Below are 18186 nucleotides of genomic sequence, written 5' to 3'. Positions count from 1 at the left end.
TTCACTCTTCAGTTAATTTAATTAATTATTATTATTATTATTATTATTATTATTATTATTATTATTATCATTCAGATGTCTGATGAAAGAAATGCTTCAATAGATCAAATAAATGAAAACAGGTCAGGTCAAAGGTGATTTAATTTTAAGTTCAAGTTTTGGAGAGCTTTAAGGATTAAAGCATTATGAAAAATGGCGGCGTTAAGCAAAAAACACCTAAAAAAAACTGTTTCTGACCTCGTTTTGTGACTAAAATAGCACCAATCAGCAAACTGTTACAGTAACACATCACACACACGGCAGGATTCTGGTGGCGATGACAGTAATGTTTGGTGTTGTTGTCATACACTGGCAGAGATGTCTGAGTCATCAACCGGAGAAAAATAATTATTTACAAAGGTTTGTACCACTGCAGGTCTACTTTTACTTACTAAGCACTTGAAAAGCCACTAAGGGGAAAACCTGTCTTGGAAGCAGTTCAACAGTGATCAAAAAACAAACTAAAATTACCAGCACAAAGTTTTTGGAACAGTAACTGACCTTTTGCTTATTTTGCCACTGACAGCCTTTCTGAATGAAATTGTTCAATTAACTTCTTTTTACAAAGTACAACAAATCATATCATTTCATTACTGCAGACCTATTGTATGTTACTGCCAAATGTTTTCCACCAATGGGGTTTATGTTGGTATGTTGCTATGTTATTGTACGTTTCCATAGACACCAAGCTAATTTAAGTCCCGCCCACATCAGAGGGTTAAACAATTCATCGCTTTCCATTGACACATTGCATGAAGGAGCCTCCTTGTCACTTTTCGTCTGCTAGCAAATAAAAAATGCTTAACAGTTGCTGTGTGGTTGGATGCATTACCATCAGGGTAAAGAGCCCAGAGCTAAGTTTTTATAAGCTGCCGAACCAAAAAACTGAGCCGAAAGTGGATACAGACATGAGGCATCAGCAGGAAGAATGGGAAAACTGTGGGATCCTGAAACTTGGATGCCTAGTTTGCAGCAAGCATTCTTTTCAAACTGAAAGTCAAAGCTAACAAAGTAAGGCCTGGTTTTGATCTTTGTTGCATTAAATGTCACCTGGTGATTCTGTCTACTTGTTGTAAATATATTCTGTCCATTTAGTGGGATCATTTCTCCAAGAAAAGCATTGTAAGGAGAAGGGACATAGATAGACTGACAATATTGAGTTTTTCAATATACCTTTTCCTAACTGGACATAGGGTGCTACCTAAAGGCATTTTGGTAGCATTTCAGTTACATATTGTGGCACCTATTTTTCACAGTACGACACATTGCGCGCTGTCTCTATATGACACGCATATTCAGACCCTTGCAACCTGCTTAAGTGTGAATTATTCCAGATGGATTTCAGCACTGCATTTTTTAACTGAAAACTTTTAGAAAAAAATGAAAAGGCAATTATTGTCAAATGTTCAGAAGGTAGTTGTACCAAGCCTGTGATCTGATCCAAAATGAGGAAACAGCATGAGCTGCTGTTCATAAAACAGAAGGGGTTGTCACTTACCCCATTGTTACAAGTTTGCGTTGAACCGAAATGTCAATCAGCAATTGCTGTCTGCACATAATTTTGGTGCTGTATCCTCTTTTGCATTTTTTTCTTTGCAGACTTGGACACACAGCCAAAGTTCAAACCAAGAAAGTCTAATCTAGATGGAGATACAGCAAAGCCTTGTTGAGCAAATGTTTGAGTTGCTTTTAACATAGTAACTAACTTTATTACAGCTCTCTAGTAGTGTAGACTGCAATCTAGTAAGTTAAATTTACACAGAAGCAACAAAAAAAAATAAAAATAAAAATAGGTCAACTGCATGACCACACAGCTTTTGCAAACTGATGCACTGTGACACTGATGCTACTGATGAAATGTAGATTTAGATGCTGTTAGGGCAGGGACTGTCATAGTGACCATAATACTGTAGTTCTCCCTCAATGCTCTGCCAAGCAACAGCCACACCAACAAATAACAATTTAATTCTAATTTTATTTAAGGAGCCATTCCAGTTTATGCCACTAACAAGTCAGGAATGTTGGCCAGAAAACACTGAAGGCAATAAATCGGATGGAACTGGACGTTGGATAACAAACCAATACTATCTCTGTGTACTGTTGAGCGTGATGAGTGGGGCTCAAGACAAAATTTCCCAAGAATTTTCAAATGATAAGGTTTAGCAACTAGATCAAAGATTAAATGATATAAACCAGTTGGCCACATATCCAGAACTTTGTCAACAATGTATTTTATGTTATACATTTTATATTTTATCCCAAACACATCACATTATTATCTCTATGATTTATTTGTGTCTGTCCAAGTTGTTACACTGGATATCTTGTATAAAACTTTCACAATATGATTGAATGCTTAATAAACTTCAGACACCCACATTCAGGCAGCAATATTTGTCTTGTAAGTCCTTTTCTATCACAACCCAACGCAAAAAAAAAAGAAATCAAGCAAAAGGCACGTGCGTACAGCAAATGTTTTGTAATCCATCCAATTTCTACAGCTGTTTCCATAGCCCTTTGACCACAGACCCTGTGAGACCTGTTAAACTTAGTGAAAAATGTTACAATTTGTCAATACATCATACCATTAAACATATCACTTATTGGGTTTTCAGGAGAAGACCCTTTTGTCTGCCAAGTGTGGGTCTTCTGGCTGATCAATACTACACCGAGCTGGATGGCGTAAAGAAGTGGTCATCTGGATCCAATGAGCTGTTTAGAAAAAGTCAAGCTTGTTGAACTTGTCGAAGGGGCTCCCTGACAGAGTTACACAAACTCAATTCTCTCTTTCTCCTGCTCTTTGTTCTGGGTCTCTCTCTTTCATTTACCTCCTCATGCCTTCTGCTTTGAGGTTCTTTCAGTTCTCATGTCCTCGTGTTCTCGCTCCCTCCCTTTTCTGCGTGTTCTGTTTCAATCGATCTTCCACTTAGCAGGAAAATATGGTTCTAATCAGACACTTTGCTGAGCCAGTCTTTCTTAGCCAGATGCTCTCGAAAACACCTCAAATTCATTCTGAATTGCTTTTGAAACCTTGTCTTTTAACATCAGGGGCACGTTGTCATTTTTAATAGACATAGTTACATTATATCTCCTGCTAAGGTACATGCCATGTCCTTAAAGAGAGAATTCAGAATTCAGTTCCCAAAAATATTGTGAATATTGCAACCTGCTACCATATCTATTAATGTAAAATAGTATCAGTAATAAAATGTGTTATTTCACGCAAGAAAACTAAAGAATAGTTCATTTTGGGTATCATGCTTCTTGACTTTCTTTCCAAGGGTTAGTCTGTTGAGTGAGAGTTTGGTGATTGTTCCTCGATAACTTAGATCAATTCATCAAGTAGCAATAACCGGACAAGAGTGCTGCAATGCTAGCTGTCGAGATCCAGGTTAACAAGATTTATTCAGACAGTAAAACAATGTAAAATGCATTTCACTCTAAAAAAACAAAAACAGGTAATTGTGATTGAGCAAAGACTGTGGACTCAAGGCTTACGATCAAGATATGCTCTCAAGCATATGTAGATAGATAATGTCTAGATAATTTTCTTTCACTTTTTTAGCAAATAAACTTAACATCTATTCCCTTTACCATCCCATAAATGTTGGACCCTATAAAGGCCCAAATTCCATTCCCTGGTGTAACTTACACAAAAGGGAAAAAACAAAGAACACAATGCAAAACATTTAATATCACAGTCATAAAAAATGTCAAAAAGGCAAAGCAAGCATCAGTGAGAGAAACCAAAGCCACACATGAGATCTATTAGTGGGGGAAAAAAAGTTTTACACTTGACATTTCCGCTGCTGCTGTTGTGAGCACAACCCGTTGCCGAGGACAACATGATTTAATGTTTTTTACCGGCTGTCAGATGATTGTCACGGAGTTGCCACCATGATTAGAGGCAGAGATCTGTTGGAGCTCTGTGAGGAATCAGTGTGTGTGTACATGTGTGTGTTTCCACACCAGAGTGGGTTAGTGGTCGGTTTGGGACAAGGGGGATCAGCTGTATCATGTAAGGCTCTCCAAACAATAAACCCACTGTTTTAATCTTGCTCCCCAAAATCCTTATGAGAAGGGCAGTCTTTCTCCCACCCCCATGTCTAAACACATAGTGTGCTCTGTCATCACCTCATCCACTATGGCGTAAACGCTGGCTTAATTGAAAAAAAAAAATTCCACCATGAGCAGCAATTTTCCCAAAGTCTTGAAAAAAAAAGAGAGAAACATTTTGCTGACCAAAACAAGCCAAAACGCAGAAAAATATCCAAATTCTCTGAATAATAAATCATCCAAAATGATTCAGTACCTTCTCGCCGTCAGCATGGTCGGGAGTCAATTTGTTGGTTGGTCTTCATTTAAATCCTGAAGTGTTCATTCCTGAAGCCTGGCATCCAACCCTGTACATTTGTTTTTTCTTCTCACCCTTTTCCTTTCGTCATAAAACTTTCATAAAAGAAAAGTGATTTATTCTGCTGTGAACTTAGAGTGACACAGAGAGGAAGGGTGTCCGGGCATGTCTCTGTGTGTGTGTGTGTGTGTGTGTGTGTGTCTGCATGCATAGATTCGGGCCTTAAGACATTTTAACAGAGGTTTTGTTATAGTCTGCTTGGTCATGAGTGAAGGTGGCTGCGGGGTGAAGGTGGCCGCCTGAAGGAAGAAAATTGTGTTTGTGTGTGTGTGTGTGCACATGCATGCGCACAAAGGGGAGGTAGGGGGAGGCACACGGGAACCTCAGACACGGTGAAAGAGCAAACTAATCTCCACCTTGGTTTGGTCTGATGAAGGCTTCATGTAAACATACTCACTGTAATTAATGACAGAATTCCCCTGTGAATTCTCCTTCTCTCCCATCTTTCTTATTTCTTGTCTGTGGCTGTCTGAGGCCGCCATATTGCTGTTTTTACCTGTTCTGTCTGTCTATCTGTCTCCGTCTATATTCCTTTTCTATCTGTATGTCTGTCTGTCTGTCTGTCTGTGCAGGCCTCAGCATCCTTGTTCAGACCTAATCTGTCTGTCTGTCAGTGCCTGGTAATTGGAGCTGTTTAGGGGGTCATCCAGCCCAGGTGGGCGGGCTGGGGGAGTGTGTCCGTGTGTGTCTGTGTGTGTGTTTTTGTCTAGGTGTGTATTCATGTGTGCACTCAGGGACAGGAATGCGTGTCGGACCAGGAACCACTGCTTCCCACGGCTGTGCCACCCGTGAGCCATGCATGACAGGCATACTGAAGGGCAGACGTCATATTGAGGAATCTTACAGGTGCACTGGAAACTTAATTCCTCTGTCCAAGTGTGTGCCAGTTTCCTCTGGCAGTTACATTTCTTCATCATAGTTGCTGACATTAATATATAATATTAATTTGAATGATTATTTATTTTTCTTTTGTGATTGTGGAACATTACCAGAATGCATCCTGTGCAGGTTGTTAAGTGACTTTGATGTTGTTTAACCGAGATGAAGGCAATCACAAATGTTCTGCTGCTCTTGTAGTCCAACACATCCATCTTGATTAAAACTTTCAAACCGGATCAAGGGGTGTTACACTCAATAGGGCATGTCAAGTTTATCGTGATGGAAATTGGAGGGTATTTACAACATATCGACATTGTTTCAAAGTTTGTGAGCCTTCTTTGCTTGTTTTTGTCTGGAAAACCTGTGCTGTGTTGAAATCGCAGATGGAAAGGCCTGATATCATTGTGTGCACATGTAGTTTCAGGAAAGTCTTTCCCAGGGATTGCATGCCTCAGTTGAATCTAATTATATTGATAGGGTACGTACATACATCAGAGGAGCGTGCACCAAGCAAGGAACACGGTCCTCTGAAACGAAACGGAAGACACTGGAAATCAGCAACATAAGGGAGGAAAAACAAGAAATTACTTGAAACCTGAAATGAGATCCATGCAACTGACTGTATTGTACAACTCTGTTAATGCACATTAGAATGTATACATTTGTGTCTGACAAAAATATTTCAAGATCTATTTCAGTCATGACTGGAGTATTGAACCACACTTTTATATCTATTGAGATAGGTGTTAACTATTGATAAACCCAAACAAATCAGTGCTAAAGGAAATTCTTGTTTATTTAAATATACAAGTACAAAGTAATTTACATTGTTTCTTAATATGCACGTTGCAACAGGTCATTGGGTCAATAGTGATATGTTTTAGTTACCCTGTACAAGACTGTTCATCTCTCCTCTGCATCTTAAAGTCAAGACAGCCACATTCTTTAAAAAGTTCAAGAATCTTGACTTTGATCTTCACTTCTGTTGAACAAAATATCTGTTGCCGCACACTCTTGTGTGACAAATATCCCTAGTGTTTAGAGGAGAAAGCTGGGAGCTCGATGTGCCAATTCAAGACAATGGTAGTTTGTTGTTCTGCTGTCTCTCTGTCCGTCTGACTGTGAGAGCGAGGTCGGGCTGCAGGGTCAGACGAAGCCACCCATATTCTGCTGGAAAGAAATGATCATTTATCACCTGGTGATTCACAAGGATTGGGTTACCAGAGCAAAGGGAGGAACGCTCAAAGGGATGGAATAGAGAGAGCAGGAAGAAGTGTCACAAACATTGTATAAACATGCACAAGTACGTATTTCTGTTTTTAAAATGTACTCTGGTGTCTGTGTGACAAACAAGAGAACAAGCAACATGAACAAATGAAGTACTGTATTTCCGATTATATCTCCGAAACATTCCAGTTGAGTTAGCTAACCTTGCACAGGTGCACTCTGATGCAGGTGACAGATAACAGGTTTCTTTGACATAATTCCAGTCATAAATACAGTATGTTTTTTAATTTAAGGACCATTTCAAGAGAAACTCAAGCAACTGTAGACTGCTGCACTGACTGAAATTAAAAATGTTAGTGCACACTTTATAAAGCCTGACCCAGTCATAATTTCCATAAAATCACTCATTTGGAATAAATGTCAGATCATCTGCAGTTCTGCAGGCTGGAACACTTAAAGACCTCAGGTTCAGAACCAGGAAATTCCACTAACTTCCAACCGTCTGAATTTCCAATTTATATAGAGTTGTGCCTTTTAGCCTGTTGGAGAGTTAAACTGCCAACACTCTTGTTGTAACAGGCGCAACCCAGCTCCTGCTCGGAAGAGCTCACGGCAGTAAAACAACTCCCTCAAAAAAAACAACAACAAAACACTTACTGGGAAAAGGTCACGGTGGAAATAGTGTGGAGTCAAGCCGGTGCATCTAATTCAGCAGCAATGACAAGATTATTGGTAGCAGGTAACATCTGTTCATGGGGAAATTAGGATCAAACCTGAAGCATGCTTACTCATGTCCTCCAAGTGCCTTCCCATTGTGTGTGTGTGTGTGTGTTTGTGTGTGTGTGTGCGTGTTTTTTTTTACGATTGTGTCACAATTTGGAGTGAGAGGATTGGTAATGTGTTTATGTGTCAAAATTGGAGGAGACCTAAATGTGTGTTTGTGCCTGTGAGATGGAGAGAGGAACAAACAGAGAGAGCATGTGTTCAACCATTCATACACACACACACACACACACACTACTGTGTGTGTTTCTTTCTCTGTTTGTGTGTCGGGTCTTCCTCTGAAGTACCCCGCTGACAGTAACCAAATCCCTGTCGATGTGTCTAGCCAACAGACAGATCAGTGAAGGCTGCCTGTCAAGAGCAGTGACCCTGGCCTCCCAGGCTCTTTGGCTGTGCATCCACCATGGAGACTGGAGGTCAATGACAGAGGTGGGGGATTGAAGTCTGGCAGGAATGGGCGTGGTGGGATTGCTAGTAAAGATTAAAGAATGTGTTTGCAAGGTAAGCAGTGGTTTACTGGTAGAGACCGCTGGTAGCCGCCCTCCAAATTCAACCGCTGATGTTATAAATGTGGTTAACTCCTGTATTTCGGTCAAACCACTGTCAGATCCATCAAGGAAACATCTGCCACACAGGGCTTTGTGGATCAACAAATCAAACAAACCTTTCCAGTGGGGAGGGAAAAGCACTCTGCTGGTGGGATACCAGTGAGGGATTGTGTTCTTGTCACTACACTAGAGATCATTGCTCAATGGACCTATGCAGAGAAAGAAGGGATCCAATGTAGGCCTCCACAATATGAGGAAAATCTGCGATATGCAATAACACTGTTATTAGCTATACAGTTCCAATGGCAGCCTGGTTGTCTGTAAATGCAGAACTGGATAACAATAGAATATGTTATTATTATTATTCATTATTATATTATTATTTTTTTATTTTAATAAAAGTACATGGAGCAGCAATGTATACCATAAAAAAATATATTCCTGACATCTTGTATATGTTCTCTAATTTACTTATTACACTACTGAACTCACTACTTTAATCACCTTGCTTTTCTCTTCAGTAACGTTACTCTTTTCCACGTCACACACACACCTAGTCTGGTCTCATAAACACATGCACACATACACACTGGCTTGCTCCGCCCCACCTCTCTCTGTTTCTCTCTGTATGTGTCTCTGTGGACTTTCTTCAACTTCTGTTTTATAAAGTCGCTCAAAAAGTACTCGCAATTGGGATTTTCATCATCTGCAATTCTGTTTTAACAGCAGCCGATGAGCCGTATGTGGAGGAGGCTCGTTGTTAATGACGGAACCTATAGAAACAATCAAAGCGATCAAATACGAAAATGAATGACATTGGTGACACTGAGAGATGCTTTGCTGAAGCAAAGGCGTAAAACAGGAAGGCCGCCATAGTCTAGGTAATTACTGGGAATCTGAAACTAATGACATTCAGTCTCCCAGTCCCCAGTACAGTCTCACAGAGCCTCCAGCATAAATATAAACTCATGATAGGGAATAGCACTGAGGAAAAGGCTGTGGAACAGTATGTGAGTTTGGAAAGTGGGGTACCACCATCTAATTTGTCTATTTCAAGAAATTTGCTTCTCACTGGGCACATTTATTTATCGGATGTAGTGACATTACTTGGTTTAGTTACGGATGTGGGTTGCATAATACAGTGTGTTGCCCTTCACTGCAAAAGTCAGCAGACACTTTTATTTAGACATTTCCTAATCAGGACAATCCTTCGAATGCTCAGATCCTATTTCTAAATCTTTGTCTAAACCCTTTTCCTCTGATTGTTCTCTCTCCCCTGGCTTCCTTTCTTTCCCTGTTTCTCAATCCATCTGTTTTGTAATGGTATCCCTGCATCGTTATGAGTTATAGAAAACAGTTGTGGTGGCTTCCCAGCTATGTGACTGTTTATCTCCTCCGTACACCACAGTGGGACAATGTTATTGGGATAAAAGACTATCAGGACAATAGGCTTGGCTACACTTTCACATTTCCTGTGAGTCAAATCCACATTCTGGCAGGTCCAGCTCGATTGAATAAACCTCATACAGTATAAAAATGTCACATTGTTAAAATCTAATATGATTTATACTGTTGGTCCAAATATGAAACACGCACCGTTTCAGTCTTGTTTGGTTAATGTTGTTTTACCATTTTGTTCTGGTCGAAGGATGATTGATTGCACATCTTTACATCCACTTTAAGTTAAGTTTGGTTCAGCTCAATTAGACTGCATGGTCTGAGTGGAAATTTACAATATTTCAGTTGAGCTGAAATTAATATTCACTATGTCTAATTTGTTAAATTTGTGTTAGATGCAGTATAGTGGGTGGTATAGTTTATATTTCTTTACAAAAATAAACATGTTTACAGATATACCACAGATATATCCAGTGTGATTCAAGTCCATACTAATAAAAAGCTAAATGAAAACATAGTTGTTGTGGTTTATACAGTGCAGTATTTTCACATGTACTGTCCTGCTTTAAAATATGCCCCAATTTACTGATACACATTCTTTCTGGTACAACATCACTGAAGCAGCATTATGTTTGTTGGCTTACCCATCATGTTAGAAGCATCCCATTGTGTTTTCCTCAACCACAAGACAGCCACTGGGGATAGGAAAACTTTGTGCCCATAAAGCTAATCTGCATGCTTGCCGACAGATTCTCAACTTATGCTCTACAGTATCAGCTGCTCTTTTTAAATATTTGATGGATGCTTGATGGTTAGTGTAAGGTTTAACTTTATTATTTACATTGGTAGGGTACATATATACATACAGTATGTGTCCATACCACATTCATCCATCACAGAACATTCATCATGTCCTATATGATAATGATGTAACAGTGTGTCTGCTGATGATGTCTTCAGATCCAACCATTTATGTAAGCAATCTTCTCCTTTGCTAGAATATTATGTTCTCTTGTGTTTTTGCCTTGTTAAAGGACCAGTGTGTTGGATTTAGTGGCATCTAGCATTGTAGTTGCAGATTGCAACCCCCTCACCTCATTCTCCCATTCCAAGCATGCAACTCATGAAAAACATGCCCCTATCTAGAGATAAGGTTGGCTTTGTCCGTTCTGTAGAACATGGTGGTTCAACATGGCAGTCACCCTGGAAGAGGCCCACTTTAGATAAAAAAAAGTCTTATTCACACAATTCTTATTTTTAGTTGATTATATACTAATATATATATATATATGCCATTTTTGCCACTAGATCCTCCTAAATGTTACACGCATGGACCTTCAAGATATTTTACACAGTGTTGGCACAGTGGGAATACTCATTTATTTAATATTCAACTCTTCTAACATGGGACTGGAATTCAACAGTAATTGATATTCTGTCATTTTCTACATGCTGTTCGCAGAGAGAGATCGTTTGGCATAGTAACCAACATAAAGCAAATTTCCAAATCCTATATTTGACAAGAAAAGGCTTTTCTCACAGACTGTTAAAACTGATAAAATTATTTCTTATTTAAATTATTATTATTTATTAAATACACACAGCTAGACTGCATTTAATACATGCTTACCTGTACCCATATATTAAAATACATATTTAAAGGTACTATTGGACACAAAGAGAATATCACTAGCTGAAATTCAACTACCCTACCCTACCCTAGTTTGTTTCTCCTTGTCCTTTTCTGTTATTTTTATCTCCCTATTTATTTCCCTCTCTCTTCCATTTGTTAATTTGTCTGTTTGTTTGTTTTTGCTTTTGCTCATAAGCAATAAGCACACACAGGAATCCTGCACAGTAGACTACCCTGTACCTTCTATAATACACACACTCCACATCAATACAAATCAAATCAAAACCCTTGTTTTTTTTTGTTTTTGTTTCTCTCCCCTTAGCAGTTGTCAGTGCCACTGTATGTATCCAGTGCATGTTTTGCCCTGTCTTGTCACCCGATGTATTAAGGTCTGTTTTTTTTTTTTTGTCTCATCGCACAAAAATAAAAAGATTTTTTTTTACTTACTTTTTACTACAAACACATTTGATGGCGTGTGTGGTGGACTTGGAATGGTCAATAACTAATATTGACCATTTTGACCATTACCCTGGATCATCGCATACTAACCCACTCAAAATAGTAGGTCCTTTATTGAAGCCACTGTTACAGGAGGTCTGGAGTCCATCCCAGCATGCACTGGGCAAAAGCATGGTTTTACACTGGGTGGGTGTCTCACAGGACTAACACAGAAAGGCAGACAAGTGCATTCATGTCGTTTATACTGGCAATTTTGCACCCACTCCAGTAATCCATTTGAATGCTCCTGTAAATCACCCAGAGGGAAACCCACAGAAACATGTTAGGTCCACATAGAGAGGAGCAGTGGATCATATATACAGTGCTTTGTGTGTTATGGCTTTTTGACATTGTTACCTCCTTGAACTCGTTCCAAAACCAGACCTCCCCTGTGATGCATCATGAGAGTCCCTCCTCTGGATTTGATAGCCTGTCAGTTCCCTGAGCCACAGAGCAGGCATATCCAGGCCTGGCCCAGCCTAGCTTGGCCCAGACCAGGTCTTAAATTCCACTAGCGCTGAGTATTGGGTTACGAGCATGATGCTGGGGGAAGTAAATACCATCTTTATTGCAGCTCATCCATTTGGTTTATGTCTTATTAAAATATGAAGTAGGCATGACAACAACAGGTATGTCTGGCATACTTTCACCCTTCTAAGTTTATATTGTGTTGTTTTGGGAAGTAGGGGAGGGATTATTTTGCCCTTGGGGACCAGCATAAAGCCTGGTCAGTAAGCTGGGGGAGTATGTGTGCCCGTCTGTGTTTTTAAACCTAAAAGACCCCACATGAAAACACACCTGCAGCCTCAAAGAAAGCCCCCTGCTTCCTCACTGCTGAACAATGACTTGCTGTGTGTACAAAAAGTAGTTTTCTCTTAAATCTTATCATAAAGTTGTTCAAGTTTTTAGTTGCATACATGTACAATATTAGTTATCCTGCTGCATTAAAAAGGTTAAATGGAAAGTACAAATAAAAAATAAATCAGTAAACATGTTTATCAGAACATACCTTCATGCTACAATATGCCGTGGCTTCCTCTTCATGCCAAAGATAGAAAGGAGTAGAAATTGATAGATGGCTGCCAGTCCCACATTGGACATTTCACCAAACGGCTTTCTTTACAGATAGAGGTTTAATCTTGGCAGTATGGAGGTGGTGGCAATGGTTATCATGTTTCTACAGTGTAAACTGTGGAGCTGAGGGCAATATCTCATATCCACATCATGTGTTACCTTTACAGCACTGGGTACAATAGCAACCTGGAGGAACATCAAGTAAAACTCTAACCTGACTGCACCAGATGGTTTGTAACACAGAACTATCTGGAAAGTCATTTTTGGAAACTGTTTGAAAAAGGGAAGGCACTTTGGATTGACCATCTCTCTATAACTGTCAACAAACCATATAACATAGAGCCTTCATTGTTGTTCTTTGTTCTTATTTTAATGAAGAAGTACTCTCCAGCTCTTATATAACTGATGCTAGCAGCATCTACACCAACCGCCATTTTTGTCTTCTTGCTGCATTACACCTAGCACCCACCCCTGTAGCTGCCAGTACTTCCTCAAAGAACGCTGATTGGTCTGGTACTACTGTAATATGGCCACAAACGCATAAACTGAAGCATGGCAAGATGGATTCTCGCCTGATCTTGTGATTTTGTGAGTCCAGCTGCCCAGGTTACCTTAAAAGCACTACATGTTTAACAGGCTTTATAATAATACTGCATTGAATTTGATGATTTGTCATGTTATGAGTATAACTACAGCAGTCATTCTAAAGTCAAGTTTATTGATCTAATAATTTCATGCCAGATTTGTAATTTGATGGTTCAACATGCTGACAGCGAGAAACAGAAGAGCATTTGTATTTCTACAGCATAGCTCAAAGGCTATATTTATCACATCCTCCACAGTGTTTTTACTGTAACTTCTTCAGTGGGACAGGTTTCCTTCAACTCCACCCATCAGAAATAGAAATGTATGTCACATTAATTATTTATGAATACTTTTAACCTGTGGACACCTGTTTTACTCATACATGCTTGAACAGATTTCATTAATCATTTCATTGCTTTACATAACTTGTCTTTGATATCTTGTCCAGTTGTGCAACTGTGTCTTTTTTCAGTCAGACCCCCAGCATCCCATTTAGCCTTGACCATACATCTTGCCCTTATACAAACATATTGTACCATATATAATACAGTATATACATTTGTTTAATGAGTGTGTACACCAAATCAAACAAGAAATCATGGGCAGAAAAAGAAAAGGTCAAGTTCCCCCCACATGCGCTGAGAGACTGACCTCGATATATCAATGTTGTAATTAAAGCTACATTTCATGTCTCAGTGGCTTTCCCCATAATATTTACACTCCTGTTGCTGCAGTTCAAGAGAATTCCCCCCTGTATGTGATACAGCAGGGAGGAGAATTCAAATAAACATCCACTCAGAGGTAACAGGTTTAAGATGTCGCAGTCAGACAGTCATCCATCTTGTGGTTGAGGTCTCTGTCACCTGCACTGCAAGTGAACAGGAGAACCTTGTGTGTGGGACAGAGGACGTATGAACACACTCTGGACTTGGCGTGTGTGACTGTGTGGATACATCAGAAAAATGGCGGCCCCCGACATCCCTCAAAAGATCAAACATGGAAATAATTAAGCCAACAGTAAATAAAGTAGAGATGAAACAATAAACAGTGAGCAGCACTGAGACAGATGTAGCAGACGAACATCAGGCCTCACTGTTTGATGTCTGATTTTACCAACTGGCTGTCAACAGTATACGCAAGACAGAGACAGTACGCTGAATACAAGCTGTGGATGTACTGCAGCTACTGAAGCCTCTCGTATGAGTTAAGTAGGTGTTGCTAATTCTTAATATGCTTTTTCTTTTTCTTTAGATCCTATTTAAAGTGTACATGAACATGGAAACTATGGTTAAGGTTGTGGTAATAGCAAATAAATGATGGCCCCGGTGCTGCATGCCTTATCTACCATCCTGACATCTACACCCTAACTTTCTGCCTCAATATGTACGTAATTCCTATGGATACTGGGCTGGCTAATTGATTGATATAAATATTCAAAGATGTACCTACAGATGTGCATTAGTGAAGCTAGTGGGAGAATTGTTTTCTCATATTCAGTATAGGTCAGATTTTTTTAAATTGGACCTACTGAACATGGTATGGTCTATTTTTTATTGCTGCAGTGGGAAATTTTCTTTGAATCTAATGAAATGAGGCATTGTTGCCCTTTACTCTTCTTATTAACGTTTTAAAGATGACATTATGCAGCATCATGACTTCTACATTACAGATCCACTGTACCATGCAAGTTTTAGCTCATGTACACAAGGTGCTTCAACCTGTGGACCCATCCAGGCCCCTGAAGCTTCAAATTTTTTATTTTGTGTTGAGTCGAATGAACCTCACCAAAGAACTAAAAACAGACATTGTCCCCCCAGTCTCTCTGTAGAACATTAAAACCTGGACAGGTCTTTAGGTTGAAGTAGTGAGTTGAGTATTTCTGCCAACTCTTCATGTGCATCGCATCAGTTTGAATTATCACATCGATTAAAATGCTCAGTGTGGTCTGCAGTGCAGGTCCACCAGGATTGCCAGAGACTTTCCACTTTATGACCTGCTAGCAGACAGACGGAGTGCGCTGGAATAAACACAGGCAGTGTTTTATATTTGAGGATTTTTTTAATCATTTTCTATTTCTTCTGTTTCTCTTAGTCTTTATCTTTTATCCATCTACCTCAACCTTAACTGCCCTGTCTACATCTGTCAGTGATGTTTAATGTTTATTGGGTGTCAAGGTACCTATATTAGCTACCATCTTCAACACTGACTATTGATGTTTTTGAGTGAAGACTGAAAGTACCCTACTTACTGACATTGATAGCAGCATCTAGCAACATAAAAAAGATACTCAGACTAAAACAAAACTAGAACCACAGGTTGATGATGTATGTCTGAGGCATAATAATGTGCTATAAAGACAATCCAGAGTTGAAACACAGCTCTCTCGCATGCAGCTTAGATGGATCCTACACAAACACACATGGTCACAAGAGGCAGTGGGTCCTCTGCACTGACCACGGGTTGTGGTGATAATAGCAGCCACATGTTCCAGGACCTGTTTTACTGTAAATACACACAGACACACACCAACACACTCACTGCACACATGCAGAGGAGCATGGGAACTAATGCAGAGCCATGTGTGTAGGTTACCCCTGTTTTTCTCGTATCCTATCTGTTCCAACTTGTCTCACTCTCCCCATCCTTGTATTGTGTCCTTTGTCTTCATTGTCTTCCAAGGTCAATGTCTAAATGTAGTACATGTTTACAAGTGGAGCACATGCAGGGGCTTTATTACGCAACAGATGAATATGCTTTGGAACAAATGGAATGAAATTAACATGGATACCCTCATGACTCAGACTATCGAATACAAGATTGTTGATGGTGACAGCTGTTGGCAAGATTTTCCTGAAATCTATGATAGAGTGATGGAAGGAAGGAGTGATCTTATTGCATTCCCTCAGAGTACATGCAATAAGATAAGTTGATAAATAAAAATGCTTTACAGTTCTTGCACATAAAGATCTATTTTACAATCTACTGGCCTGATTGCAAATAGGCGCAAATGGAAAAATAAAGAAGTCACATTGTCTGACAAGAGTAAGTAGGCTTTGGCTCAAAAACAGCTGCAGTGCAGCAATGAATATCCCATGATTTTACATTGCAATGATCTTAAGATGCATGATTTGCCAGGTCAGTGAACACAGAATAATTATTTAGAAGAGGGATCACTGTGCATCGCATTTACTTTGTGAAGAAATTACTTTAAGCAGTCAAAGCTCAGCAAGTCCTACCAGTGACAGCCAGCATCAGTGTAATGCCTTGCACTGAGAAAGTGATTAACTGATTATGCATGTGAAAACGCAATTCAGTTACCTTGAATTCTGGTTATAATATATATATATATTAATATATAGAAGATTAAAATTGTAATTGTGTTAATGTTAAAATCACCTCACCTCACCTTTAGAACAAAATAACACATTAAGTGTAGGTGAAACATTGGGATTTTGTAAAGTTGTGTCTGTATCCTCAAAGTGGTGGTGTAGTAGGTGTTCATGCTAAATTTGTATTATTATTTTTTAAAATAAATAAAAAAATGTTTGACCCTTTTCTAACTATTTTATTAATTTATTATTAAATAATCTGTTAAGCATATTTCATGTTTTTGCATAATTATTTATTTATGTAAAGTAATGCAGTCACGTTTACCATTCAGATAATTTTGGGACCAAAGTCAATAAAACATCTTTAATGAGAGGTTTGCATCGATTAAGGCAAATCAAGTACCCACTGACCATAAATGACATCCATCAATCTTTCTAACCTGCAATTTCTGTCTTTTATCACAAATGAAATATAAAATGTTGTTATATGAGAAAGCCCCAGTATAGAGAGTATAGGAGAAAAAACAGAGCATATGGGAGATGGTAACTTAAAACACAGAGGAGTATTGACATTCCTTCACCAATGACTGATGAGTTCATTTGTGAATAGGTGTAGAAAAAGCAACAAACTAAAAAGCCTATCAAGGATTCAGCAACCTTGGGCATGGCACTGCTACATGTATGTGTGTGTTTGAGGGAGAAAGGTATCAATAATTCCCATCAATCATCCACTTCCTGCCTCAGTCAGCAGCTGGTATGTAGGAGAGCTGTGAGAATCATTAATTACACACACACACAGACACACGCACACACACTACATCATTACTGTCAACAGCTGCCGAGCAGGCCTTGCGAGTACCCAAATAACATCATTATCACAAGTATTCTTCAACAATGTGCCCCCTTTCAGTCCCCCTGGCCCTTTGCTCCACAAGGAACCAAAAGGAATATGACTACACTCCCCGGTCTGATCCCCCCAACCGCACCACGGGGGCCCTCAACACCCCCCTGCTCTTCACACTACTGAGCTGGCCTTTGACCCTGAGGGACGTGTCAGAGAGAAGTCGGGGCGAGCGCCTGTCAGTGGACGGTGGCTCGGGGGTTAGGAGAGTTCTGGGTAATGAGTGAGAAGTGTGTGTGAACGTGTGTTTATGGGTTGAGGAAAGAGCTTGTGTCTGGATTTTCTGTGCATTTGTTTGTGTCCGCAGTTGATGTGGGACTGTACTTTTGTGTGCACGTGTGTATGTAAATGTAAATGTATGTAAATGTAAAAGAGCAAGGATGTGTGTTTTTGTGAAGATTTAGCTCATTTAAAAGGTGAAAGTGTGTGACCTGCTCGTTTATCACTGGTGACAAAGTGTAAAAGTCAGTTAGCGATAGAATTTGCTCTCAGCTCATGAATCACAGCGTCAGGTTGGCCCTTCAAACACACACACGCAAAATTTGTAGTTAACTCAAATGGCTTTCTTTTTTCTCTTTTGAGCCAGATATAGCAATACAGTAATTGTTTTTCTTTCTCCTTTTGAATCCCACTTTCTATTTAGAAATTACTTGCAGTCAGTCCTGCAAGTATCAAGTATATATCAAAGGATTCAGAGGTTTAACGAACAATAGGCCTACGTGTACAGAAAGGCTGTGCTAAAATAATAGTGTTAGCATACATGTAAAGGTGAGAATTATTAAAAATGTAATAAAAAATAAAATAAAACAAAGTTAAAGATGTAACATGTTTTCATTATTACGTCAGGTTTCAGACCCCTTCATAGCACTGAAACAGCC

This window comes from Morone saxatilis, unplaced genomic scaffold (genome assembly GCF_004916995.1).
Source record: "Morone saxatilis isolate NCDOM2014 unplaced genomic scaffold, NCSU_SB_2.0 Contig24, whole genome shotgun sequence".
Taxonomy (NCBI): Eukaryota; Metazoa; Chordata; class Actinopteri; family Moronidae; genus Morone; species Morone saxatilis.
The sequence above is the reverse complement of the archived record's forward strand: the minus strand, read 5'-3'. Positions refer to the sequence as shown.